The sequence below is a fragment of the Muntiacus reevesi genome, chromosome 3 (genome assembly GCF_963930625.1).
Source record: "Muntiacus reevesi chromosome 3, mMunRee1.1, whole genome shotgun sequence".
In the NCBI taxonomy this organism is placed as follows: Eukaryota; Metazoa; Chordata; class Mammalia; order Artiodactyla; family Cervidae; genus Muntiacus; species Muntiacus reevesi.
The window spans coordinates 155,348,427-155,374,781 of record NC_089251.1 but is presented as its reverse complement, the minus strand read 5'-3'; the positions used below and the strand labels follow the sequence as shown (position 1 = coordinate 155,374,781).

The 26,355-nt window shown below is 43.6% G+C and overlaps 1 protein-coding gene across 3 annotated transcripts in view; it reads left to right on the top strand.

Annotated features, from left to right (window-relative positions):
* MYO1B (myosin IB) overlaps positions 1-26,355 on the top strand; it is a 193,063-nt gene that overhangs the window by 7,325 nt on the left and 159,383 nt on the right. The window lies entirely within an intron of this gene.

Genomic DNA, 26,355 nt, shown 5'->3' with positions numbered 1-26,355 from the left:
TGCTCAGTTTTCTTTCCAGCGGAGTATCTTACTCTCTCTCCAGATCCATCAAAATCCGACGTTAGGGCCCATTACCTAAGTAGTTGTTCTGTGTCGGCGCTAATAGCATTGTTATAGTCATCTTGACTTTGGATTTTGGAAGCATCACTGACTTCTCTATTTTCTGTGACTTTTACACCCGTCCACTCAGTTACACTGTCTGGTTGAGTGTTGCCTTTTATTTTCAAATCTCTAAGTCTCTATTCTGGTTCAGGCCTTTAAAAGTCTGGGTTACCAGAATGCAACATTTCCCAAAGGGTGTTGTTCCATGAAAAGTTAGTAGATGTGAGTGTAAAAAAGAGTTCCTTGGCCAAGTAAGTGTTGGTTAAACAACATTTTGAATAAGTTTCTTTAAATACACTTAAAACAGTTTCCTCTTTGCAGAAAGCCTATCATGGGCTTTTATTTGTGGCTGTGCACTGTGGATCTCCAAGAGGAAGATGGGGTGTGCACATGTCCCAGCTTACGTGACCGCTGTCCCCCTTTGTGGCAGGATCACTTTGTAGGCGACACTGCTGGAGTTTCTAGATCTGTCACTGTCTGGCTTTCCGTGGGACCTTGTGTTCCTTGGTTCTTGCTCAGATGCTCCTTTTGCTTCTCTACCTTGCTCTCCCGGATCTCTCCTTTTTCCTGGAAGCCACTCTCCACCTGTCACACCTGCACCTCTGTCACAATCCAGTTTTCCTGAGCTGGCAGCATTTACTGTTTCACAGCTTAAACAGAGAAAATATTTGAAACAGTCAAAGTATTGGAAGTAATATTGCACACCCATAATAGTTAAATTACTGGAATTCACACCAAATGCCATGTTCTTTGTGTCAGTTGACGTCAAATGCATGTTGCATTCTTCTCTCTCCCTCCACACAGGTTAACTTGCACATATGTTCTCCAAGTGTGTGGCTTATTTATTTATTTACTTTTTAATTTTGTGTTATTGGAATTACATTCATAATAAAAGTTTAGGGAGACTTGATATCTTTAGGGTCTCATGGCTTCCCATCTGCAACCTAATATACCTCTGTATTGATTAGGTCTTTATGTCTTTCAGTGGAAGGACATAGAAGACCTAAGTAACTTTTGTAATTGTATGTGTAAAACTTTTTCACAGCTTCTTTTAGATTGGTGCCAAGGTGCTTTATGGTTTTTGTGGGCATTGTGAGTGGAGTCGTTTAACACGTTCCTGATTGGTGTCGCTGGTATACAGGAATGGGATCAATTTTGTGTTTGTTTATTGATGGGTTCTTGACCAAGTTCACATTACGACTAGTGTTTGCTACGGGAGCCTGGAGTCGGGTGGCTTTTCTATTTAAAGTGTGAAATAACTAACAGCCTGTCATGGAAATGTCATAACTCACTTCAATTTAAAAAGTCTGTATGTCACTTTCAGAAGTAAGGGGAAGGGGTGATTATTGGTTGTTTAATGCATTCGTGTCTTCAGGCATCAGATGTTTGGTTGCCTAGCATGTCCTCGGCACGGTATTAGGTGCCGAGGAACAATGAACAGAGCAGGCATGTTTCTGTTCTCATGGAGTGTGAGGGGAGAGCCACTGCGGAAGGAAACACAGATGTTTATGACATGTTTATGAATTGTGATATTTGCTATGAAGGGGAGGGACAGGACACTGAGAATAAGAAAGATGGGGAGGGGAGACTTGGGCTTGGAGGCAGAGGCAGGGCCTGCCTTAGGAAGCAGGCGTTCACGCAGTTGCCTGATGGGCCTCTCCAGGAAGAGAAGGATGGTGGAGTTTTCCAGGCAGTGAAGGTGGGTCCAGAAGCCCTGAGGTGCAGTCCTGCTTTAATGATCGATTGATGGAAATGTTAGTAATCAAGGATTTAAAAAGTTTGACGTCTTAGTAAGTCATCATCATATTGAGTCGTCAGGAAGATCCCCTGGAGGAAGGCATGGCAGCCCTCCCCAGTATCGGAGTTCTCCTGTGGAGAATTGCATGGACAGAGGAGCCTGGGAGGCCGCATGGGGTCTCGAGGAGCTGGACGCCACCGAGCGACTCACATGCCCTCATCATCATAGTGGTGTGTGATAGCGTTTAAGTTACGGTGACATAAAATTTTGGTCAGTGTGTTCCCCTTCCTTCTCGGACGAGGCTCCCCAGGTAAGGAGAGCGCGGCCTGCGTGACGGACCTGAATGGGGCCGCTGCCCCTCCCCGGCCCCTGCCCACCCCGGAGCGCGCCCCCTGCCCTGGTTCCTGGTGGCTGCTGGGCGCTCCAGCATCCTGGGCTCTGCCCTGTTGGACTGAGCTTTGCTCTGCGTCTGGAGAAGCCCTCTGTCTCCTCCTGCGAGGGCTCTTGAGCAGGGCCATCTTTGGCTGTTGCAGGGTCTAGGGTCTGTCTCTCCCATTTCCCTCTGGCCCCTTCTCTAGACGCGCAGAGGGCGCTCTTGTGACGGGGTGGGGTGGGCTGGGGGACCCTGAGTCATGCACACTTGATTCCACCTCAGACTGCACACTTTAGTCACAGCTCTTTGGTCTTTGAGGCTTTGTATCTGGGCCAAGTGTGTTAAGGTTTGGTTCTCCCTTAGGTAGTGATGACCCTCATTCAGTGAGAGGCAGTGTGGTTCGATTTTTATAGACTTTGCTTTGGGGAAAGTACTGGGTTTGAAACCTGACTCTTCTGCTTAGCAGCCCCTGTCCACATCCTGGGGCACATAGCTTAATCTGTCTCTGCCTCCATTTTCTCATCTGCAACATTTGGATAATAGCAAAGCCTTCTTCCTTGGGTTGTATTAGGAATTCAATAAGTCAAAATGCGTTTAGAATACTGTCAGGCACAGAGCAAGTGCTTGGTATAAATGTCAGTTGCTACTCCTCAGTCTTTCCTGAAAATGGATTTCTGGGGTTCTTCTTCCCTTTCTCCCACTAGCTATTCAGATTTGTTTGACTCTACGCAGTGCATATAATAAATGATAGGCTATAGGTCTCTAGATACTCCTCTGAAAAATGTATAGGAAGAAAGATGACAAAAAAACCAAAGTGTTCACAGTGATCATGTTAATTTAGTAGATTGGGATGGCTTACTTTACAACCCTATTTATTTTCCATGTTTTCTGTAATCTGGTTATGTTAGCCCTGAACTAATAATAATACACAAAAGTCTTATAAGAAAGATCAGGCTGCTATTGCCCAATGATTCCCTCAAGTAGGGCAGAAGAGGGTGGGATGCCTGGGGAGTTTCCCATGTATGCTTGTAGTTGCAGGAGCACATCGTGTTTAATAAGTCTTCAGCAGAAGTATTCCTGAAAGTTAGAAAATGGGTATGTGGGTTCTTGTGAGGCTCTTCTGTCTTTGAGTGTTTCTTTTTCTGTCGTCATTTTCCCATTTTGTCTCTTGCTGCACTCCCTGAGTGGGCCTCTGGCCATCTGTTACTCTTTTTGGTTTCCTCGTATTCCCCTCCCTTTGAGAACCGCTTCTTTCAGTACCACATCTTTCTCCTTTACTTGCTTGTCTCATGGAAATGATGCACACATTTCTACAATTCAAAGTAAAGACTAAATTTTATTATTTTTAATCATAAAAATAAATGTAACTTTCACCCTCAAAAATCTAAATTAAGTTGCCTTGTATTTACTCATATCTAGAATTAATTAACTTCCTTCTCACTAAAGGCTGGGGGAGTGGTCTGTGTGCTGTGTGCTAAGTCGTTTCAGTTGTGTCTGACTCTTTGTGACCCCATGGACCATAGCCCGCCAGGCTCCTCTGTCCATGGAATTCTCCAGGTAAGAATACTAGAGTGGGTTGCTGGGGGTGGTCTTTGATTTCCTAAATCAAAGTACTGAGAATCTTGGGGGACTTGGAAAATTGAGGGAATGTTGAGGTTGAATTTTTCCTCTTTTCTTATTTTGTTTAGGGTTGTCTGCATGGCCACTATCTTGTTATGTGTCAGAATTTTTAAAGTTTTCCAAGCTTAAAGAACAAAATTCTGGAAAATTGTTGTTGTTCACTAGCTAAGTGTCGCCTGACTCTTTGTGATCCCATGGACTGCAGCACGCCAGGCTTCCTTGCCCTTCATTATCTCTTAGTGTTTGCTCAAACTCGTCCATTGAGTTAGTGATGCCATCCAACCATCTCATACTCTGCTGCAGTCTTCTCCTCCTGCCCTCAATCTTTCCCAACATCAGGGTCTTTTCCAATGAGTCTGCTCTTTGTGTCAGGTGACCAAAGTACTGGAGTTTCAGTTCTAGTATCAGTCCTTCCAGTGAATATTAAGGGTTGATTTCCTTTAGGATTGACTGGTTTGATATCCTTGCTGTTCAAGGAACTCTGAAGAGTCTTCTCCAGCATCACAATTCAAAAGCATAAATTCTCCGGTGCTCAGCTTTCTTTATGGCCCATCTGTCACATCTGTACATGACTACTGGAAAAACCATAGCTTTGACTATATGGACTTTTGTTGGCAAAGTGATGTCTCTGCTTTTTAATGCTGTCTAGGTTTGTCACAGCTTTCTTTCCAAGGAGCAGGTGTCTTTTAATTTTGTGGCTGTAGTCCATCTGCAGTGATTTTGGAGCCTAAGAAAATAAAATTTTCTGGAAAATTGCCAAAATACATCTTTAGAAATAGAACTTGGCCAAATTTGACACATTTCCTCAAAAGCCCGTTGATTTTAATTACTTTTTAAAAAACTTCAGGGAGCTTTCCAGTTTTCCTTTTATATGTCCCTTCTCAAGTAATTGTGAATGGAGAAATGGGCTTTCTGCTAAGTTTATTTTATCTACAGGAATTTATTTTTAAGCAGTGGCATGCTGTAAATATCTCAAAATGATACTAATTTCAAAGGAATGTGACAGCAATGTTGCCTGGTATTTACTTGAGAAATATTGCTAATTTCAGTGATGTTTCACAGTCAAATATAAAATCTAGTTGAGGGGATTTAAATAAAGGGATGCCTTCCTATACTTTATTCCACAGTTTGTAATGTTTTTCATCTCCAACCACAATGTCTGGTTTGAACATAACATAAATATTTATGTGTGTTCTTTCTCTGGTATAAGGAAGTCTAGTTTACTTATGGTAAAATCTAGATTGATTGATTGGGTGTAAGGAATCCTCCTGCCAATGCAGGAGACCTGGGTTCCATCCCTGGTGTGGGAAGATTTCCTTAGCGAAGGGAATGGCTACCTATTCCAGTATTCTTGCCTGGAGAATTCCATGAACAGAGGAACCAGGAGGGCTACAGTCCATGGGGTCACAGAGAGTCAGATGTGACTGAACCACTAACACACATAACTGGCATTTAGTAATTACTTTTCAAAGGGATTTATCAGAGGAATTCTGTAAAAAGGAAACAACATATATACTACTATTGAGTAAGACAGCAGTTCTGAAAGGTCTGTATTATCACTGACCCACCAGGCATAGATGAGATCTTATAGCTTGTCTGTTTCACTTCATATACACCAGTACATCGAGGAAGAGAAATTTGTTGGATTTAGCTGATGCATGCCAAGGGGACGGCATGAGTTGTTTGAGAAATAGTGGTCAAACTGTCAGCCCAACCTTAATATTGGCCATTTGTTGATAATTTTAAAAAGAAACAGAAAAATGTAGGTAAAATGCAACAGGAAACTGTTTCGTATCTCATGGACTTTGGGATGAAAGTGTTGACAGCTTCTCCCCTTGGATGGATAAGTGCCCCTTGCTTACCTTAAGTCAGCAGCCCTGTCGGACACTTGATACCTCGGGGCTTCACCTTCTGTGATTCTACTCCAGCTCTGCATTTGCCCTCCTGGCAGCCGCGCCTGTGTGTTGATCTTCTCTTCCTAGAACAGTTAATAACCACAGCAGATGCTGGGAGCCCAGTTCCGCAGTCATGCAGCTGTTAATGTGTCCAGTTAGATTTCTTGAAAGAATTAATTTTTAGGATCTCACGCTGAGGGCTACAAGTATAATGGGATTTAGAAGGAAACATGATTTCGTGGGAGTTTGCGTTGGATGTTGCAACAGATGTAACACGAAGGTAGCATGGCAGCTGAAGGGAGTTCTGTAGTAAAATTCCCATTTATCCTGAAACCAGGCAACTCAGAAGGTCCAAGACTACTAAGAAACACTCGATTTTGGATATTTTGTACTAAAAAAAAAAAAATCACCTTAAGAACATTATAGAAAGTTTAGGAAAAGAAACTAAAAGAAGACACTTCTTGAGCCAGCTAACTGTAAAATATCAACTATGACCATTTCTGAATATTCCTTTTCAAGCTTTCTGTGTGTTTCTTTTGGAATGATTTAATCATAGTGCTCACATATTTTCTATGTTACTACAGGTTTTGAAATAAATTTTATAGTTGTGTATTCTGTTGAGTACAACCATTTCCTGAAGCACCTCCTGTTTATTGGGCATTTGGGTTGCTTCTACCACTTTGCTGCTGTAAAATAATGATTCTATGATGAATATTTTTGTACATTGAGCCTTTTCTGTACTGTGGGTGATCTGCTGATGGTGGCTGTTGAGAATGTGCTGGATGGGTCAGTGATTGTGTTGAGTGTTCGGATGTACCCTTGTTTAATCAGTGGGGGGTGTAGTGACTGGATGGAGAGGGCTGGGGAAGTGGGGGTCTGGGATGACTCCTGAGTTTCCAGCCTGTGTGACGTTGTGAATGGTTGGCACAGATAGGCTGAAAGTAGTGGGTTTCACTTGGGATGCGGGGCCTCCAGACAGAGAGTGGGATTTAACAGATCCACGAAGCACAGACACTAGGGCTCAGGGACAGGCCAGGGACTGAGGTCTGGATGGAGGACCATCAGCGTCTAGGTGTGATCGAAGCTGTGGATGTTGTGAGGGTCACTTAGAGTGAGGAGGGAGGAATGGAGAAGGTGGCTGATAGAAGTCTGGGAGACACTGTTTTGTGACAAGTGGACAAAGGAGAAGAAGCTGCTGAGGAGGAGGAGGAGGTGGGGGTGGGAAGTGGACAGCCAGGAAGAAGTGGCCAGAGGGAAGGCAGGGCTAGAGAGAGGTTTTAGGAAGAAGTGCGGTGGGCAGCAAACAGGTGGTGACACTGTACTTGAAGATGTTTCAGTGGCATGTGCTGAGTGAGCTCTAGATGCCTAGGAAGGATGGCAAAGGTCAAGGTCAAAGGTCGGGTGCATCAGAAAGCTTGGCTGTGGAGGAAGAGAGAAGTAGGCAGTCTTATAAGGGGTTATAGAATGTCGTTTAATCTGCATGCGCTGCTGTGACAAAATGCTATGACTGGGTGTTGTACACAGCAGAAAAATATTTTCTCACAGTTCTGCAGGCTGGAAGTCCAAGATCAAGGAGTCAGCAGGTTTGGTTTCTTTGAGGCCTCTCTTCTTTTTTTAAAGAATTGTGGCTTTGCTTTTATTTATTTATTTTTTTAATTTTTCAGTGGGTTTTGTCATACATTGATATGAATCAGCCATAGAGTTACACGTATTCCCCATCCCGATCCCCCCTCCCACCTCCCTCTCCACCCGATTCCTCTGGGTCTTTCCAGCCCACCAGGCCCGAGCACTTGACTCATGCATCCCACCTGGGCTGGTGATCTGTTTCACCATAGATAATATTCTTGACTTACAGATGATCACCTTCCCACTGGACCTTGTAGAGGCATCCCGCAGTCTATGCTGGCTGTGTTCCTGTTACATTACGAGGACACCAGTCATGTTGGGTTAGGGTCCACCCTAACAGCTTCATTTTAACTTAATCGCTTGTTTAAAGGCCCTGTCTCCAAGTGTTGTTGATGTTGAGTCCCCCAGTCATGTCTGACTTGTTTTGGAGCCCCATGAACTGCAGCCCGCCAGGCCCCTCTCCTTGGAATTTTCTAGGCAAGAATACTGGAGTGGGTTCTCATTTCCTTCTCCAGGGATCTTCTCGACCCAGGGATAAAATGTGGTAAAGAGAGGTAAAGATTCCACTTGCAATGCAGGAGATGCAGGTTCGATTCCTGGATGGAGAAAGATCCCCTGTCCCACACTCTGAAGTGCTAGGGGTTAGGGCCTCAGCATATGAATTTAGCATTGGGGTGAAGGCACAGTTCAGCTCCTAACAGGTGGATTCTAGATCTGATGACACGCTTGTTCTTTCTCCTTCCTCCACACCCCCATCCTGCACACCGTTGACCCTCACACAAAGCCCACGAGTGTGGCTGTGGTGACCTTTGCTCTAGTCTTATCCTCATCTCCCCCGGTCTCTTGGTGTCCAGGTGTTCTAGGATTTAGGGCTTGGCTGGCTTTATTCTCTTCCTGGAATCAAGTTCATTTATTTGTCTTCAACTCTTCCTCAGCTCTAACTCAATCTCATATAGCAAAGCATTCATTCTCTCAGGTGTAAAATTTGTGTCTGGTTAACCCTGTAGTAAATTTAATTGATGCTCAGACTAAACCATTCTGTAATCTTGCCCTCATGGCTGCTCATTTCACAGTTTAAAAAAAAAAAACAAAAACAAACCATAGTGGAAACATTGATTTAGTCAGGGTTCAGTCAAAATTTTTATGAGTTTCCCTCATATTTTACAAATTAATGCTCCCCCCCCAAGTTTCGATTTGGATTCCCCGCCCCCCCAAGAGCCCATGTCAGTTAAAATAAGACTTGAGTGGGTGGCTATCCCAGTAGTGCCTGGGGGCAGAACTGTTTGGGTAGATATGGTATTACTGCCTTTTTTCTCCAGATGTGGGTGTTTTTTTTTTTGGAATTAAAAGTATATAGAAGTGTATAGGTTCTCCTACTAGATGTAGATGAGGGAGGCTTTCCATGCGTGGTATTGGTGAAGGAGTTGGGGTTGAACTGTGAGTATATGTTATTTAAAATGGTTGCTCACTTTGGAGTGTCTGTATGTGTGTTTACATAGTGTTTCTCTCAGTAGTCTATTGAAATGTATCAGCATGATTTCTACATAACAGTTCATATTTTTATTGAAAAGGCTACCAGATTTCTCAAAGGAGATAAATTATGTATAGATTTACTGTTTGGCTACCTAAAATAGAAGCACCCAGATTTTTCTGGGCAGGCTTGAGAGGAACATTTATCTCTGTCGACAGCTTTAAAAGAAGTATATAATTTTAAAGTATGAAACTCAAATTTAGTTTTTAATAGTAACTTCTGTGTTTTTTCTTTCTATCTTTGAGAGGTAGGTTATTGGAATGACATGTGACCTTGTACTCTTGACTCTATGTCTGGTTGTGGGTTTGAAGTGTTATTTTTGTGCTTTCTTAAATGACTTAAGCACTTCTGACTGTACATTTGGGACAGAATAAATATGGTAGTTGGATATGTTTTGAAAAACCAACTAGATTTTTAGCCTGGTAATATGATAGTGCTGTTCCTTCTTATAACTGTCTAGGGTCATAGCTTTAAAAAACTCTTTAAGCTCCTAGTGACCTCCAGATTGGCTGGTTAGCTGGCCTTCTTTTCCTTTGTGAAATGTATCAGCTGATGCCCCTAACGCAGGAAATGCCAAGTTGGAGGGCCATCCTGGAGTGTGCTCTTGAGTTTCCCCTCTTACCAGTCTATGCTTCTCTGGACTCAGCTGTGTTTATTTCAAGTCTATTTATGCCAGTTTTACGTATTCTTATAGTTAAATGTTTTTAAAATGTATGCAGAAAGAATTGTTTCTACGAAAATTCATTTGATTATTTTATAAACCACCTGATAAGAATAAGTTTCTAAAAATGATTACAGCTGATTTAGGAGTAGCTGAAGTAGCTAAAGGATTTGCTGTTGTTTAATTGCCCAGTCATGTCTGATTCATTGTGACCCTGTGGACTGAACCCGCCAGGCTTCTCTATCCATAAGATTTCCCAGGCAAGAATACTGGAGTGGGTTGCCATTCCCTTCTCCAGGGGATCTTCCTGCCCCAGGGATTGAACCTGTGTCCCCTGCTTGGCAGGCAGAGTCTTCACTACTGAGCCACCTGGGAATCCCAGAGGATTTGGGAGAGCATAAAGTAAGTGTTCCCATTAAAATTGTCAGTTATTTAGCATAAGCAGATTAACTTGTGATTATGTAAAACCTGAGAATCTTAGTGACTCAAATAAGCACACTCACAGGGGGTGAGCCATTATAGGTGAGGCGGGAGGTCTGCCCATGTGGCCATGGTCCTCAGTCCAGGGTGCATGTGATGGAGTTGTGCCCTCTGAAACACTGCTTACCCTGTGGCAGAGGAAGGGCAGATGTGAAACCTTAGCTATACACCTGAATTCAGCAACCCCGTAGAGAAGAGTAGTGAGCATTTGTCAGGAACACTGCAGTCCACCCCACATTGCATCCCAGGTGTCTTTATAGCCTCACCTTTCTTTGAAGAATTTAGACCTGGAAAGTGATGCCATGGAGGATGTTTTACAAGAGACCACTGGAGGCTACAGTCAATGGACATAGACTCAGAAGGCCTCAACACTACAGAAAAAGATTGGAAAATAAATATATATCTTTATAGGGTTAATTTAAAATAATAGGTTTAGGGGGACTTCCCTGGTGGTCCACTGGTTAAGACTGTGCTCCCACTGCAGGCGACCCGGGTTCCGTCCCTGGTTGGGGAACTAAGGTCCCCATGCTGCTGCTAAGACCCGGTGCAACTAAACACATATATTAAAAATAATATTAATAGGCTTTGGTATATATCATTTACTTATGACTTACTTCCAACCTTAACTGACCTTTTTAAAAAAACAACCAGCCAAACATAAGCATTAGGATGAAAAAGGACCTGAGTCTTAAATCCTCCTCTCTCTCTGTGCTCTCCCATCAAGTTGGTTTCCCACCTCTTATGATAGATTTGTCTGTTCTTTCTCTTGCACTTATCTTCTTGTTTCATTTCTATTAGTTCTACCCTAGTTCTTATTCCTGACTTCTAGATTCATGCCCCAACTGAATTTCCTGCTGCTAGCTTGTACAGTGCATTTATGCAAGTAGAAAAAGGTGTGCTTTAGGGCAATCACAGCCCCTCAGGAGCTTGACTTGATGTCAGTCCCCACATTACCCCTTGGCTGGCCCATTTTTATGCAGTGCTTGAACTGAACACTGCACAGAGCAATCCCACTTTCTGCTTCTACTCACTCCCCCAACAAATTCAGATTATTTCTGATCAAATTTCAAATTTTGTTGTCTCCATGTCTGCTCAAAAATTTTTGATGACTTCCCATCATCTCTAACGGCTGTCCTCAACTTCATTTTCCATCCGACTATCACCAGTGACTGCCAGTCACACTTGTTGCCCCCTGGATGCACTGATACCAGTAATGACTGCAAGAGGCAGGCTGTGTGATGCCCCCTCCTCTCTCCCCTGCCTCGCCCCCCCCACCTCAGCTCTGCCCCAGCTCTTCTTTCCTCCCAGCCTCACTGCCCCACAGGACGTGAGATTAGCTGTCTCCTGCTGCTGTTCTGTCTAGACACCATCTTCTGAATAGGTTTTGTACCTCTTGTTTAAGTTATTCTCTCTTTAATCACATTCTGAGTGCTCAGTTGCTTCAGTCCTGTCCGATTCTTTGAGACCCTGTGGACTGTAGCCCACGAGGCTCCTCTGTCCATGGGGATTCTCCAGGCAAGAATACTGGAGTGGGTTGCCATGCCCTCCTCCAGGGGATCATCCTGACCCAGGGATCAAACCTGCATGTCTTGGACGAGATCGGGCACGTTCAGGGTGGTATGGCCGTAGACAAACCTGCATCTCTTAGGTCTGCTGCATTGGCAGGTGAGTTCTTTACCACTAGTGCCACCTGGGAAGCCCCTAATCACATTCTAGTAATCATATCCTACTCATCCTCAAGAAGGATGGTCAAGTTTCACCTCTTCAGCCATCCTTCTGTGATTCTCCTAGACCATGAAAATAGTTCACGTTTGAACATAGATGGTAGTCTCTATATTCTTTTTATAGTGAATTATCAGCCCTATGTGAGTGCTTGTTTTTTTTTAGATTTTTTTTTTTATTTTGATGTGGACCATATTTAAAGTCTTTGTTGAATTTGTTACAATTTTGCTTCTGTTTTATGTTTTTTGGCTTGCTGGCCTTGCAAGCTATGTGGGTTCTTAGCTCTGCCCACCAGGGGTTGAGCCTGCCTGGCATTGGAAGGCAAAGTCTTAACCACTGGGCCGCCAGGGAAATCCTTGAGCACTTGTTTTATTCGTTGCATTGCTCCTAAGAATTTTTTTCACCCAGCTAGTTTGCCAGTGACGGGAAGCAGGGAAGGGTCTCTCGTTCCTTGTTCTTCCAGTACCTTTGCATCCTAGGGGCACAGGTCAGAGCAGGAGGCTGTGATTGGAAGAGTCCAGCCTGGTTAATCATATAATGCAGTTCTGGATGGAAGCTGAGGCTGCGTCTTCCTAGCCACAGGATATTGAACTACTTTCCCCCTCTTATCTGTTTGCAAAATATTTGTTGTACTTGGTGTGTTTTCCCTGTCACAACGAATGTTTGTCTCTCCCTTTCATATGAACTGAATGCTAGAGTGCTGGTTACATTGGTGGAAAAAACAATGGAGAAGAAAAGTTGGTAAGCAGTTTTAATTTCTAAACTCGGATGTCATAATTGTGTCATTTAAAGAGAACTCCGTAGTTTTTAGATCTACCTGCCTACCTACTTATCTAATGAGAGACATGATTAAGGATAGAGTGTAAATTTAAGGTGTTTAGTTAGGCCTTTTGAGTTGATGCTGTACAATATTAAAATGTGGTAGTTTGAAAGTTGGTGCATTTGGTTTTAAATTCAGTAATACTTCCCAAATGAGCAAAAACTAGAAAAAAATTATTCCAGAAAATACTTCCAAATTCTAATCTGATTGCTAATTTTAGTCAATTTAGGTGAAGTAACCCCAGTGTAATTTAGCTATTTTCTTTAAAAATTCTTTTTCAGTGACAAAGTCATTTTGCCTTCTCAATTTACATATCAGTGTCATTTTGGTAACATGTTAGCTGTTTTTGTTTGATCAGTTCTCAACTAATAAACATTCATGAAGCCCTAACGTAAATGTATAAACTTCTCTGTCTTTGATTAAATAGTGTGGATATGTAACTATCCACTAAAGTGGTTTAGTGGATAATGCTTGAAGAAGCTTCTGAATTTTTATTATTCCAAAAATACTTTTTCTTAACCACAAGCACAGAGACATTACTGAAGAGGTAGTGTTGAGTGATGCATATTTTTCTTTTACTGTAGCTTCTTTTTCTTTAATTCTTATTAGAGTATAGTTGGTTTTATATAGATTTCTTGATTTTTAATTTTAGATCCCTTTTTGCTTTCATAACTAGATACATTTGTTAAAACAGCCAGTGCCATTTTGCAGCTAAGCGCGTAGTTGTAAACAGAGAACATGGTCACGTGTCCCGATGCCTTTCCTGATGGTGATCCTGTGATTTTGTGCATTTCCTTCTGTGCTGTGTGTGGTTATTCCCTTTATATATATATATATATATTTTTTTTTTTTTTTTTTTCTTCTTTTTTGGCTGGTGAGGTCAGAACAAAGAGAGCTGCGTTCCTTTGTGTCTGAGTAAGTGTCATTGGGAAAGTTTTCTGTGGCCTGGCATTTTTGGTTTTTCACATTCTTTGTAATCAGACCCGTGATTGCTTACCCTGAAATGAAGGAAGTCAGTCTTTCCCAGTTGAGCTGTTCATGCTGAGTCAGTAATGATGGGAGCTGGGACAAGACTTAGGAGACGCTGTGTTCAGCCCCTCTGTGGGGAGACTGAGGCTCAACGTTGGCAGTGCACCGGGTCTCCCTGCGCTACTGCAGAGCTGTCTACAACATGGAACTCGGGGGATTCTTTCTGAGCCACTGTGGTGTTCATTCCAACCTCTTGTCTGTTGCAGAATGCAACAGCTGATGTTTCCCAGAGAGATCCTTTGCTTCCTTACCACAGAGAGTGCACTAAATTCAGTACATTTCCCTCCATTGTCACTGAAGAGGGCCTGGGTGACGCAAGGAGCCTTTTTTAAGGAAAGTAGTTTTGCTTTGGTGTACCCCAGGCTATTTCATGTGAGTGTCTTTGTTCAGCCAAGTGTCCTCAAATATTGACATATAGGGGCCCCCAAACTACTGGGTACAAGGAACCCTACATGTGCGGCTCCCAGGTGCAAATCACTGTACTTTGAACTATAGGGGAACAGCTTGCGTGCTTGGATGGTCTGATCAAGTATACAGAGAACAGAGAGAAGGACTCCAAACCATGTAAGCAAGGGAGGGGCTCGGGACAGGAGAGCTTGGGTGCAGGTGTTAGCGTGTGGGACGAGACTGAGACCCTCTGATTAACAGGCCGGTTCATCTGGAAGGAAAGTTGGATTTCCCCTGGTGGCTGTGTTCTGTTCAATAACCACTGGTCGCATTTGGGGTCTGAGCACCAGCCAGGAGCTAATCAGAGCCGTCAGGAGTGCCAGTTACACGCGAGCCCTTTTACGTTCACCTGGGGATTCCAGGGTGTCAGGTTTGCCAATCTAAACACGCTGGACTTCTTGGAAATTTTTTTAATCCGTCATGAGGGAACGGATTGAGAGGCCTATTGGTTGTAATTTGCAGGTCCCAGTGCAGCTGAGTTTGTGTTTCTTACTATAACAGTGGTTTATAGTTTTTGGCTCCTTTGTCCCTCAGGAAGTCATGGGCCTTTTCAGACATTAGCTCATGAGTTCTCATAATGTCCAGTGTGAGTGGGACGGCACGACCATAGGTTCCCCCTAAAGCCAGGACGGCTTGTCTTCCATTCCCGATGGGTACCGCGCTGAGGAAGGGGGTGGAGAAGAGGCGGGGAGGTGGGTGGCGTTCTCTGAAGGCACCCTGTCCTTTGGCAGTTGTTCTGCCATGACTCTGCAGAACTTCCTCCGGGAAGTGACGGTGGAGACAGTGCTCTTGGCTGCGTGCCTCTCGGGGTACTGACCTCCGTGGGATGCCCACTGCACAGGAGGCAGTGCTCGAGGTTATTTACATGGACACACGGGCCCGGAGGCCTCAGGGCCGAGCAGGGGAGAGGTTAGGAGAAGCAGGCGCTAGGGAGGGGGAGAACTGGCATCTGGTGACAGCCTCCTGGGAGTCGGGCTTTGCTTTCTCAGAAGAGAAGTAGACTGGATGTTGTCATCCCTGAGTTTTTAGATCAGAAACTCAAATTCCAGAGATGAATTTCCTTGGATGCAAGCTTGGGTCAGTGATTCAAAGCCTGTGATGTTCCATGTTGGGTGGATCAAATGCGAATTCTCAGTCATGGTAAACTCTTGCTACTAAACTTGTGAAAAGTTACTGTTTCCCAAGTCAAGCTTCTCTTTAAGAACTGTGCAGTATTCTGAAGTTTGATGACTTAGGAATCAGAGTGAAGGATGTGTGTGTAATATAATGAGTGTGAAAGTCTATACTCTTAGACCCATTAGGAAAGCTTGCTCTTCACCCTGGCTCTTCCAGAAACCAAATATGCAACATCTCCTGGGTCCATTTCTATCTCTGGTAAAATAAGGATTTGCCTGGGATCCTAAGAAATTTTGCTCATACATCAGAAGAGGTAGTTTGTAGTTTGTAATCCAAAACCTTCAATGTTGTCATAGCAGCCAGTTATTTTTGATTCAAAAGTCTTTCACATAAATTATAAAGTTCTGTCTAGATGCTATCTTTCAAATCCTTAATAACTGGACCGTGCCCGGGGTTGAGGGTAGCCCAGCTCCTGGCTGATGGCTTTGATTGATAAGGCCAGCCTTGCTATACACAGACAGAAACAAACCTTGACATTGACACTGAGTGGTTCCTGGCCCATCTCTGCCTATTCAGAAGTACCCTCTGGGGTGTGGATGCTTAGATACCCAGAAAGTTGCAATAATTGCCTTTTGCATTCACAGAGCTTTTTAAGATCTGGGTCTGGCTTTGTAGTTTATGGACTTTTGTATGGTTTTAGTTGTTTGTTTTCATTCCCAGTTCAAATCTATTCCATTTTATCATTGCCTGATAACTTAATGTCTTATGTATTATCCATAGTTGGAACTCAAGACAACAGTTATTGTATGAAAACTGCCCAGTTAGTTAGGCCTATTTCTTTCCTAAATCTAAGATGCTAACAAAGGCCTTCCTACTAGCAGTCTATTAAATATCCTTAACAAAACGCTTTAGAGAAAGATGGATAAAACCTCAGTATGTAGTGGCTTTAACAGTGGAAGACAGGATTGGAAAATCAGATAACTATGTGAAGTAAAGCCGTGAGTCAGCATCCCGTATACTATGAGCTTCTCTAAGGAGTGTGTTGATAGGAATGAAATTGGTACCGTCTGAGCCTTTTCACAAATGCACGTCGTGGCCCATTTGCTTAGACTTGGGGGAGCCCTGCACAGCTCCCTGTGTGGCCCACCCGCCCCTCTTCTCCTTTAAGAAACACTCTGCTTGAGCAAACTGTCCTAAAGAATGCAGTTTTCATTCCACTTGCCCTTAACTTCACAAATACTGAGAAAGTGTTTTGGCCTTCAGTTTCTAAGCCAGGTCTTTCTTATTCCTGGTGAACCTCATGAGGCTCTCTGGTAGGAAGGGTAGAGCTAATGGAAACAGCCCTGGAAGGAAAAATGGGCTGAGTCAGTCCCACGTGCATCCATCTACCTGTTCCGCACACCAGCGCCCCGTGCACCCTCCCTTGGCCAGGCAGCGGGGGTCTTCACATGTGGGGAGCTCAGGCTTTCTCCAGAGGCCGGAGGAGACCAGCAGGCTGACAGTTGTGCTGGATGTGTAGGGCTTGCTCGGAGCACATTGCCTTTGGCGAAGGGCTGCTCATACCGGTTTAAGTCAGCGGGGATTTATTTAAGACAAGCAGCTCAGCTGATCTGTGGAGCAAAGGCCTACAGCTAGAACCACTTTTCTGTCTGTCCCAGGAGGTCCCTCATGTGAGGTTTGCTTTAAGGGGTTGACAGACTTGGTCAAGGAGCAGTGAGAACGAGGAGGAGGGCTGGAGTCCAATTGTGGAGTCATGTCAGCTCTGATGAGGAAGTGTTTTTATATTTGATAAAATATCCATAACATATCATGACCATTTTAACCTTTTTAAATGTGCAGTTCAGTGGCATTGAGTATATTTACAGTGTTGTGTAACCATCAGCTCCATTGGTCATCTTCCCAAAGTGAAACCTTGTAACTGGTTAAACAGCAACTTCCCTTTCCCTCCTCCCTCAGCCCCTGGTAACCACCGTCCTAGTTTCTGTCTTCATGAATTTGACTGCTCTGCTGCTGCTAAGTCACTTCAGTCGTGTCCGACTGCTCTAGGACCTCACATAAGTGGAGTCATGCAGTACTTGCCCTTTTGTGACTGACTTATTTCAGTTGGTCAGAAGGTAAAGAATCTGCCTGCGATGCAGGAGATCTGGATTTGATCCCTGGGTCAGGAAGATCCCCTGCAGAAGGGAATGGCAACCCACTCCAGTATTCTTGGGGCTTCCCTGGTGGCTCAGATGGTAAAGAATCTGCCTGCAGTGTGGGAGAACTCTGCAATGCAGGAGACCTGGGTTCAATCCCTAGGTCAGGAAGATCCCCTGGAGGAGAAAATGGCAACCCACTCCAGTGTTCTTGCCTGAAGAGTTCCATGGACAGAGGAGCCTGGCAGGCTACCATCCATGGGTTCACAAATGAGCGACTAACACTTTAACCATTTCAGTTAGCAAGATGTCCTCAGGTTTCATCTGTGCTATAACATGTGTCTGAATTTGCTTTTTTTCTTAAGGCTGAATGATGTTCCATTGTTTGCCATATTTTGTTTTGTGAATAATGCTGCTTTGAACATGAACATATGAGTCCCTCCTTTCAAATTCTAAAGTAGAATTTCTGGGCCACAAGGCAGGTCTCTGATATTTTTGAGCATCTCCTAAGGAATTTGAATATTAAAAGATGCTGGAGAGTTATTGGAGAATTTAGGGCTTACCTGATCAATGGAGAAGGAAATGGCAGCCCACTCTAGTATTCTTGCCTAAAGAATTCCGTGGATAGAGGAGCCTGGTGGGCTTCAGTCCATGGGGTCACAGAGAGTCAGATATGACGGAGTGACTTCACTTACCTGATCAAACTGTGATTTAGAAAGGCAACTTGGGCGGTGTTGTGCGTGGGTGGGCGGAGGAGGAGGCCTGGCAGAGGCAGTGGTGAAGACAGCTTAGGAGGTTGCTGCTTTCAAGGGTGAGAAATGATGAAGGCTGAACTGGGGCAGTCCCGGTGGGGAAGGGTAGGAAGGGATGGAGCAGGAGTGATTAAGCTGATATAATCAAGGTGATACATTGTGTGGGGAGTTAGAGACAGGGAGAGGCCAAGGGTGAGGAAACTGGATCAGTTGTGACTGTGGAATTTAGGGGGAGTAAGATGGTTTTGTTTTTGTTTCTGGTCTTGTGGTGTGCAATGGTAGAAGAGATGTGAATGTGTACTGGTATGTTAGAAACAGCCAAGTGGTAGAGATGACTGGCGGGCAGGCTGTTGATACTATGGTTTGCTAATTTGGGGGTGGAGAGATGGTAAAGAGGGGCTTGCTTGGTGGGTGAGAGGGTAAAGAATCCGCCTGCAGTGTAGGAGACCTGGGTTCAGTTCCTGGGTCTGGAAGATCCCCTGGAGAAGGGAATGGCTACACACTCCAGTATTCTTGCCTGGAGAATTCCATGGACAGAGGAGCCTGGTGGGCTCCAGACGATGGGGGTGCAAAGAGTCAGCCATGATTGAGTGACTGAGCGCACACACAGAAGGTGAAGAACAGAGGGGCAGGCGGCCATCCAATTTGGCTGAATTTTAAAGTGTTGGATATTGTTGGTTTAGCTCCAGAGTTTCATAGCTCCTATAGATCTATTTCACATTCCTACCTGAGGCAGAAATACTTACATTGATCAATTTATAAAGCCAGAAATGATGGCCATTTCATTGGTTATAAAAATCAGATTTTCTAAGGATTCTAATGAATCCAGAAGGATTTAAACTAAAGCATGAGGCTGTTGGATTTGGCTTATGTTCTTTTTGTTCATCTACATTTTCTGATTTCTTTTTTCCTTTCGCGAACTCATATTGCTTTCAATCATTAAGATGGTCATTTGACATTTCAAAAGTCACCTGTTTTTGTCTCGACTCTTACTAGACTGAGCTCCTGGGGAGTGTATGGGACAAGAAGGTACCATGATTATTCAGAGTGTCCCTAGCACTTAACACAATGCCAGGGACCAACAGGGCTGAATAGTGTAAGCGGTGGTTGAACCGAATTGAATGGAAATTTAATCAGACTTTTCTCAAAGATGAGGTTGGTGCTATTTTGAAAGATCCAGGAAGGAAGTTTCAGGTTTTTTTTAGCCCATTATGTTAGGTATTGAACCATGTCCTATAGACTTGGCCTCTCTTTTGCCTTTGTTTTGCTATCAGGATTTGCTGACTCTTATTTTATTCATGAAATCTTGCCACATTGGCCTTGTTTTCTTAGTTAAATATGTTTCTCATGTTATCCTTAAAAGCATTAGCGATGTCTTTGGGAGCCAAATAGCTCAATTCTGTTTCCTGTCCTTTGTTGATAGTATTGTGTTTTTAGAGGAATGGATCAAAGTGGCTTGAAGCCACAGTCATTATTTTGCCTTCTGATTGGCTGGGAGGGAACCACCCAGCCCAGGATGGCAGCTGTGAGAACGCGCAGTATTGAACAACTCAGTTGTCAACCATAAATTTGCATACTTGTTTTCCTTTTGTGTTTGTCTGAATGCCTGCCATGTGCCAGAGGGCGTGCACTGTGCCTTTGGGGACATAAAGATGAATAAGGGTGACTCTTGACACCATGGAGCTGATTCTCCAGAAAAGGGGCTCAAAGCATAAAAGACTACGGCATAAGGAGGTTAATGAGGGGAACTCGAGTCAAATAACAGTGGCTACTATGGTAAGAAGGCTCCCCGAAGGCTCTGCTTCTGATGTATATTATAATAGATGTATTTCAAAGACGTCCTCATTTATCAGAGCAGTAGATAACCTGCTTTCATTAAGTTTTCCTGCAAGTGGCTTTTATAGCTTTGCTTAAGAAATTCTTTCACATTAAAAAATTTATTTATTATTTATATCATTTATTTATTTTTTTGGCCATACTGGGAGACTTGCAGGGTCTTAGTTCCCCCATAAGGGATTGAACCTGGGCCGTGGTAGTGAAAGTGTCATTAAGAGTCCTAACCACTGGACTGCCAGGAAATTTCCATTATTTACTGTTTTTTTAAGTTGAATGGCTCAGATGGTAAAGAAACTGCCTGGAATGCTGGAGAACCAGGTTCAATCCCTGGGTGGGAAGATCCCCTGGCGAATAGAATGGCGACACTCTGTAGTGTTCTTGCCTGGAGGAATCCTTGGACAGAGGCGCCTGGTTGATGACATCCATGGGGTTGCAAAGAGTCAGACCCGACTGAACCACTAACACTTTTTTTCATAGTTGATTTACAATGTTGTGTTAGTTTCTGGTGTGCAAATGATTCAGTTTTATATGTTTTATATTCTTTTTCATATTTATATTCATTTTCATATTCCTTTCCATTATGGTTTATTATAGGGTATTGAATATAATTTCCTGTACCATACAGTAGGACCTTGTTGTTTATCTGTTTTATGTAATAGTAGGTTGTAGTCCAAGGTTTTTTCAAATTTAAAATTGTGTTCATAAATTAATGTTAATCCTTTTTAACCATTGCCCAGCTCAGCTCTGATTTGAGAATGTTCTTTCAGATTCTACAGTAAAACTTTCAACTTAAAAATACACATTTGCTCTCATCTGTGGCATTCTGAGGCTTTTGAGTAACGTAGGGGACTAACAGATAATATATTTCAGCTTAAAATACATCTTAGTCAGTCATTAAATTACCAATTACTTTGGAATAAGTTTTAGTGTTGCTCTTTTGATGTCAATAGTAGAATGGCCATGCTCTTCATAAGGATCTACTGTATGGTTTGGCCATGTCTGTGTGGGGCTGTTGGCTTGGGGAATGCTGGTCTTTACATCCCTAGGCATAGACAACGTGGTAGGTGACTTGTAATTTAAGTTTGGGGCTGGGTGGACTACTCATATATAAATGTTAGGTTATAGATGGCATTTTAAGATGCTGTGGGATGTTTATGTTTCATTCTTTTGGATTTTGAGGGATTTTTGAAATGGTGCTTTTCAGATTTTAAATGGTATTTTTATGCTGCAAAAGATGCCAGTAAATGAATTGATGTACACTGCAATATAGGTAGTAAGTTTTTGAGATGAGAGTAAGTGGGGGAAGGAATGGTTGTGATAATACATTTTGTTTTTCTTGGATGGACAAACAGGTGAAAAGAGCTTGTGCAACCATGAAGTCACCTGTTATCAGTTGGTGAGCTTCTGGCAGGGCTAAACCAGTGCCCTGAGGTGGAGGTCCTGCCTCCAGCTTCCCCAGTGGTCCTCTAAGGCTCCGCCAGTCATTGTATTTTGTGGATTGCTTTCTCCAAGGTTGGGAGAAAAAGATTGGTTTCACATAATATTGAAGATCGAACAGTGGCTTAATACTTATATTGGGCACAGTACTTGGTGTTCAGATCAGGCAAGGATTTTGGTTGGATGCAATGCAGAAAGGATGTAGGAACTCACAGAATTGCTGAAAGGTCAGAGGACCAGGGAGGATACAGGCAGGAACCTGTATACCAGGGATACCAGGTATATATACAGGGATACCAGGCAGTATCCCAGACTGGGGGACTGGGCAGCGGGCTCCATAGCAGAAGCCAGGGCCCGAGAACCACCTGGTCTTCATGCTGCTGTCTGTCATCCTGTCCAGGGACTCCTGGTCATAGAAGGATGTGATTGGCTGTGCATAAGCCATGTTCGGGCTTTCCAGGTCTCTCAGTGGGTAAAGAGTCTGCCTGCAGTGCAGGAGATGTAGGAAACTGGTTTGATCCCTGGATCAGGAAGCTCCTCTGGAGAAGGGCATGGCATTCCACTCCAGTATTCTTGCCTGGAGAATCTCACGGACAGGGGAGGCTGGCGGGCTACAGTCCATAGGGTTGCAAAGAGTTGGAGACAAGACTGAAGTGACTTAGCACGCACACACTCACACAGGCCATGTTCTTTGGGGGTGGAGAAAGCACGTCTGTCTCCTTCGAATTCTGTAGTGAGAATTGGGCATTACTTCTCGCTAGTTACTTGTCATAAGGTAACTTGGACTCCCTGAAAGGGGGAGAAAAAGTAAAAGTAAAATTTGCTCAGTTGTGTCTGACTCTTTGCCACCCCATGGACTGAATGAAGAACAGACTCCACGGACTAGCCCACTGGGCTCCTCTGTCCGTGTCCTGGAGAATCCAGGCAAGAATGCTGGAGTGAGTTGCCATTCCCTTCTCCAAGGGATCTTCTTGACCCAAAGATCAAACCTGGGTCTCCTGTATTGCAGGTGGATTCTTTGCTGGAATAGGATTGTATACAAGATAGTGTCTCCATTAAAAAAAAAAAAAAAGGCAATGTCTCCTCTGGCTCCCGTTATGGCTGCCCAACACCCACATATGCCTTTCTTTCCATACTTCGGCTTAAGAAAATAAAATGCTCCAGCCAGCATTGTGCAGCTCTTGCCTGTGTGGCTGAAAACATAGTTGCCCCTCCACAGAGGGCATCAAGAAGATCTCTTGTGTCTGTTGTCTTCTGTGGCCCCATCTAAAGTGGAGTGTAGGGGATGATGGCTTTGTCATGTTTTAACAGTTCTTGTTTTTAGTTTGTTTTATGAGTTAGAGGTCTTGGTTTTAATTGTCTTAAAGATTAAGCATTCGTCACTGTCAGCCAGACTCCCTTAAAAATGTTATTGGCTTACAAGGTTTACTGCTTCCATGAACTAATAAAAAACAGTACGTGCATGCTAAGTCGCTTCAGTCTTGTCCGACTCTTTGTGACCCCCTGGACTGTACCCCGCCAGGCTCCTCTGTCCATGGGATTCTCCAGGTGAGAAGACTGGAGTAGGTTACCATGCCCTCCTCCAGGGAATCTTCCCGAAACAGGGATCAAACCCATCTCTTACATCTCCTGCATTAGCAGGCAGGTTCTTTACTGCTAGTGCCACCTGGGAAGCCCCAATAAAAATCAGACATACTACCAACCCCTTAGGTTTTCAACCTAGAACCTGATCTGAGAACTTGTCTCTGGGCAGTTGGACCTGGCCTTAGCTCTTGGTGAATGGAATTCAACTGGGAATAGTTAAGCTTAAGAAGCAGTGGCATAGGTGATACTTTCCCTGTGTTCCATCTTCGTGGTGGGTGTGCTATCCTTCTCGGGCTGTAGAGATGAAACAGTTGGTTCTTGGGATAGAGGACTTCTCCTCTGCATCTCCTGCCTCCGGGCAGGGTGACTCCTCTTAGAATCATGTGTTCTCCCCTTTGGCTTTCGGACAGGCTAGTTTTATAGCTTTCTTGTAGATCTTCAATGAGTAGCCCACACATACTCTCGCTTTCTCACATTCTCAAAAGTTGCAAGCACAAGGTTCATGTTTTAAGGCACAACAGTCCATGGTTTGGTCACCTGTTTCTCTGTTAAATATCAACGGTGCTCTTGCCAGTCCAAATTAGTAAGTAGGTCCTCATGCCTCCACCTTTGCGGCCTTGGCTTAGCCAGTTCATACTCTTTAGTGTGTTATTTACAACATTCTATTTCCTTGTGCCACTTTCTTTTATTGGATAAGATGCTTTCTGTCGCAAATAATAGAAAATCCAACTCAAACAACTTAAACGATACGGACTTGCGAGCTGTGTGGCAGGCTTCAGGTGCAAACCTTTCCGGAAGTTTGTGATGTCACTGGGTTATTTTCTTTCCTTGCCCTCCTCTGTGTACTGTTTTCCTTTTCAGACTAGCTCCCTCATAAAAGCAGACCCCATGGACTGTAGCCTGCCAGGCTCCTCTGTCCATGGGATTTCCCAGACAATAATACTGGAGTGGGTTGCCATTTCCTTCTCCGGGGGATCTTCCTGACCCAGGGATCCAACCTGGGTCTTCTGCATTGCAGGCAGCCTCTTTACCATCTGAGCTACCAGGGAAGCCCCCAAAGCAGTCATGGTCGCAGCAATTCCTAGTACCATGTCTGTAAATCATGCCACCCAGAGGTAGATGGAACCTTTGTCCTAATACTCCAAGCCGAAGCTTCAGGCTCAGTTAAATAACCAGCGCTGAGTCAGCTCTCGTGGCTGGGAGATGGAAATGTGTTCATTGTCACAGTCTAGATCATATGCTCTATTCCTGGACATGAGATAAAAGTGGCTTCCTTGGAACAACGTGCATTCCCCTGGCGGGCTCTTGGGAAGGGTGCAGGTGATGAACTTGTATGCATCAAACACAAAGTGTCCTCGGTGCTTTCCATGTGTTCCCATGTGGATTCTTTTGATTGTTTATGGAAACCTTGAGTTAGCAAGTGATTCTGAAATTTGTTCCTATAGTCAGTGTTGCTCTTTCAGAGAAGAAACAAATCAGTTTCTTTTGGCTGAACGAAATATACGGGCTAGTTTTGTTGAGATGTCAGAGTGACCCAACCAGGCCTGGAGAGGGTAGTCAGGAAATCAATTCATTTGTTTGAAGATAGGAAATATCTCTGTGCCATTTTATCAGAGTTCCAGTTTCACCAGAATGAGAATGTGGGGGAGGGTATCACTGTTTGTTCCCCCAGAGAACCTACATGCTTAAAAAAAAAAAAAAAAAAAAAACTGGTATGAAACAAAACTGTGCTGGCTGGACTAAGTGGATGTTGGTATCACCTTTTCACTTGGTTTACTTTATTGTGGTATTTTGATTTGCGAAAGTTGTGTTTTCAGAGTTTTCCCTTTTACGCACTGCCTATAGCAGCATTTGTTTTGCCCTCTTCTGCCCTTGCCCTTCGGATTGATTATAAAGTTGGGAAAGAAGTGTAAAAATTAGAACCCATACTCTCACTTGAAACTCATATTTGAAAGATGGTGAAGCAGGTTTAATTACAGAGAAGCATTGGCTGCTTAATTACCTCACTGTTACTTGCCATGAAACTGTTGTCTTTCTGTAGCTGTTTCCATAAATAGACTTTATATACAGGAATCTACCCTGGGGCAAAGAGTTCCCATTTGGCCTCTTCACTTAATTCAAATTGCTGGGTTGAGGTGGTTATTTTTGAAACTCTTCTCAGGTTGACTTCCCCCTTAATCCCTAAGCCTTCTTCCCTCATCTGCCAAATTACATGTAATGTATCGCTGCTAGATTGCTTTTGGCATTTCTCAAGTCTGAGAACTTGAAATTGGATTGAAATGTTAATTTATTGCGACAGAGTTTGGGCACTCAGGTTCCTATTTCTGAACAAGTCTCTGAGGACTTGGTGTGGGCCCAGCCCTCTCTCTGGCTTCTGTGCATCTCTAGAGCATGGCGGGTCCCCCACCTCCACCTGGTTGATTTTGAAACAGCCTGGCCTAGTTCAAGGTATGTGAAACCATTCTTGGTGCGACCGTTGTTGGGCTTTAGCAATATCTGGGGCTGTTTATTCCAGGTATAGTTGGCATGATATTTAAAAAGATTAACAAAGAAGTTAACTTTGGTTTTCTTCTTTTGATTATTTAATAATTCCTCATTGGTTGCTTTTGTTTATCGGAGAGCCTTGCTGCTGGTTCTTAATCTGTCTTTTTTGGCTTTTCAGTACACACTTAAAAATTTTTTTTTAATGTTGTTATTGTTCAGTCACTCCGTCATGTCTGGCTCTTTGCAACCCCATGGACTGCAGCACGCCAGGCTTCCCTGTCCTTCGTCATCTCCCGGAGCTTGCTCAAACTTAAGTCCATCGAGTCAGTGATGCCACCCAACCACCTCGTCCTCTGTTGTCCCCTTCTCCTCCTGGCTTCAATCTTTCCCAGCATCAGGGTCTTTTCCAATGAGTCAGCTCTTCATATCAGGTGGTCAAAGTAGTGGAGCTTTAGTCTTCAGCATCAGTCCTTCCAATAACTATTCAGAGTTGATTTCCTTTAGGATTAACTGGTTTGATCTCCTTATTGTCCAAGGGACTCTCAAGAGTCTTCTGCAAGGCCACAGTTCAAAAGCATCAATTCTTCGGCGCTCAGCCTTCTTTACGGTCTAACTCTCACATCCATACCTGACTATTGGAAAAACCAAAGCTTTGACTAGATGGACCTTTGTTGGCAAAGCAAGGTCTCTTTGCTCTTCTAGGAGTGTGTCTGTTGGAATAAGCATTAAGGATACTGAGGCCACTCTTGGCAGGTTATATTATATAGGCAACCTCTGATTTTCAAGTGGGGTGTATTCTTTTGTGTATCAGTCAGTGTTGACTCCTGGAATGAAGTTTCTCCCCATAGGTATAGTATTATAAATGGTGATTTTGTACTTTTAACACATAAATGTGACACAGTCCTAACTAACCATAAGCAAAATTTCTTAACCTTTCTGAGCTTCCTTATCTTAAAATGGGTACAAT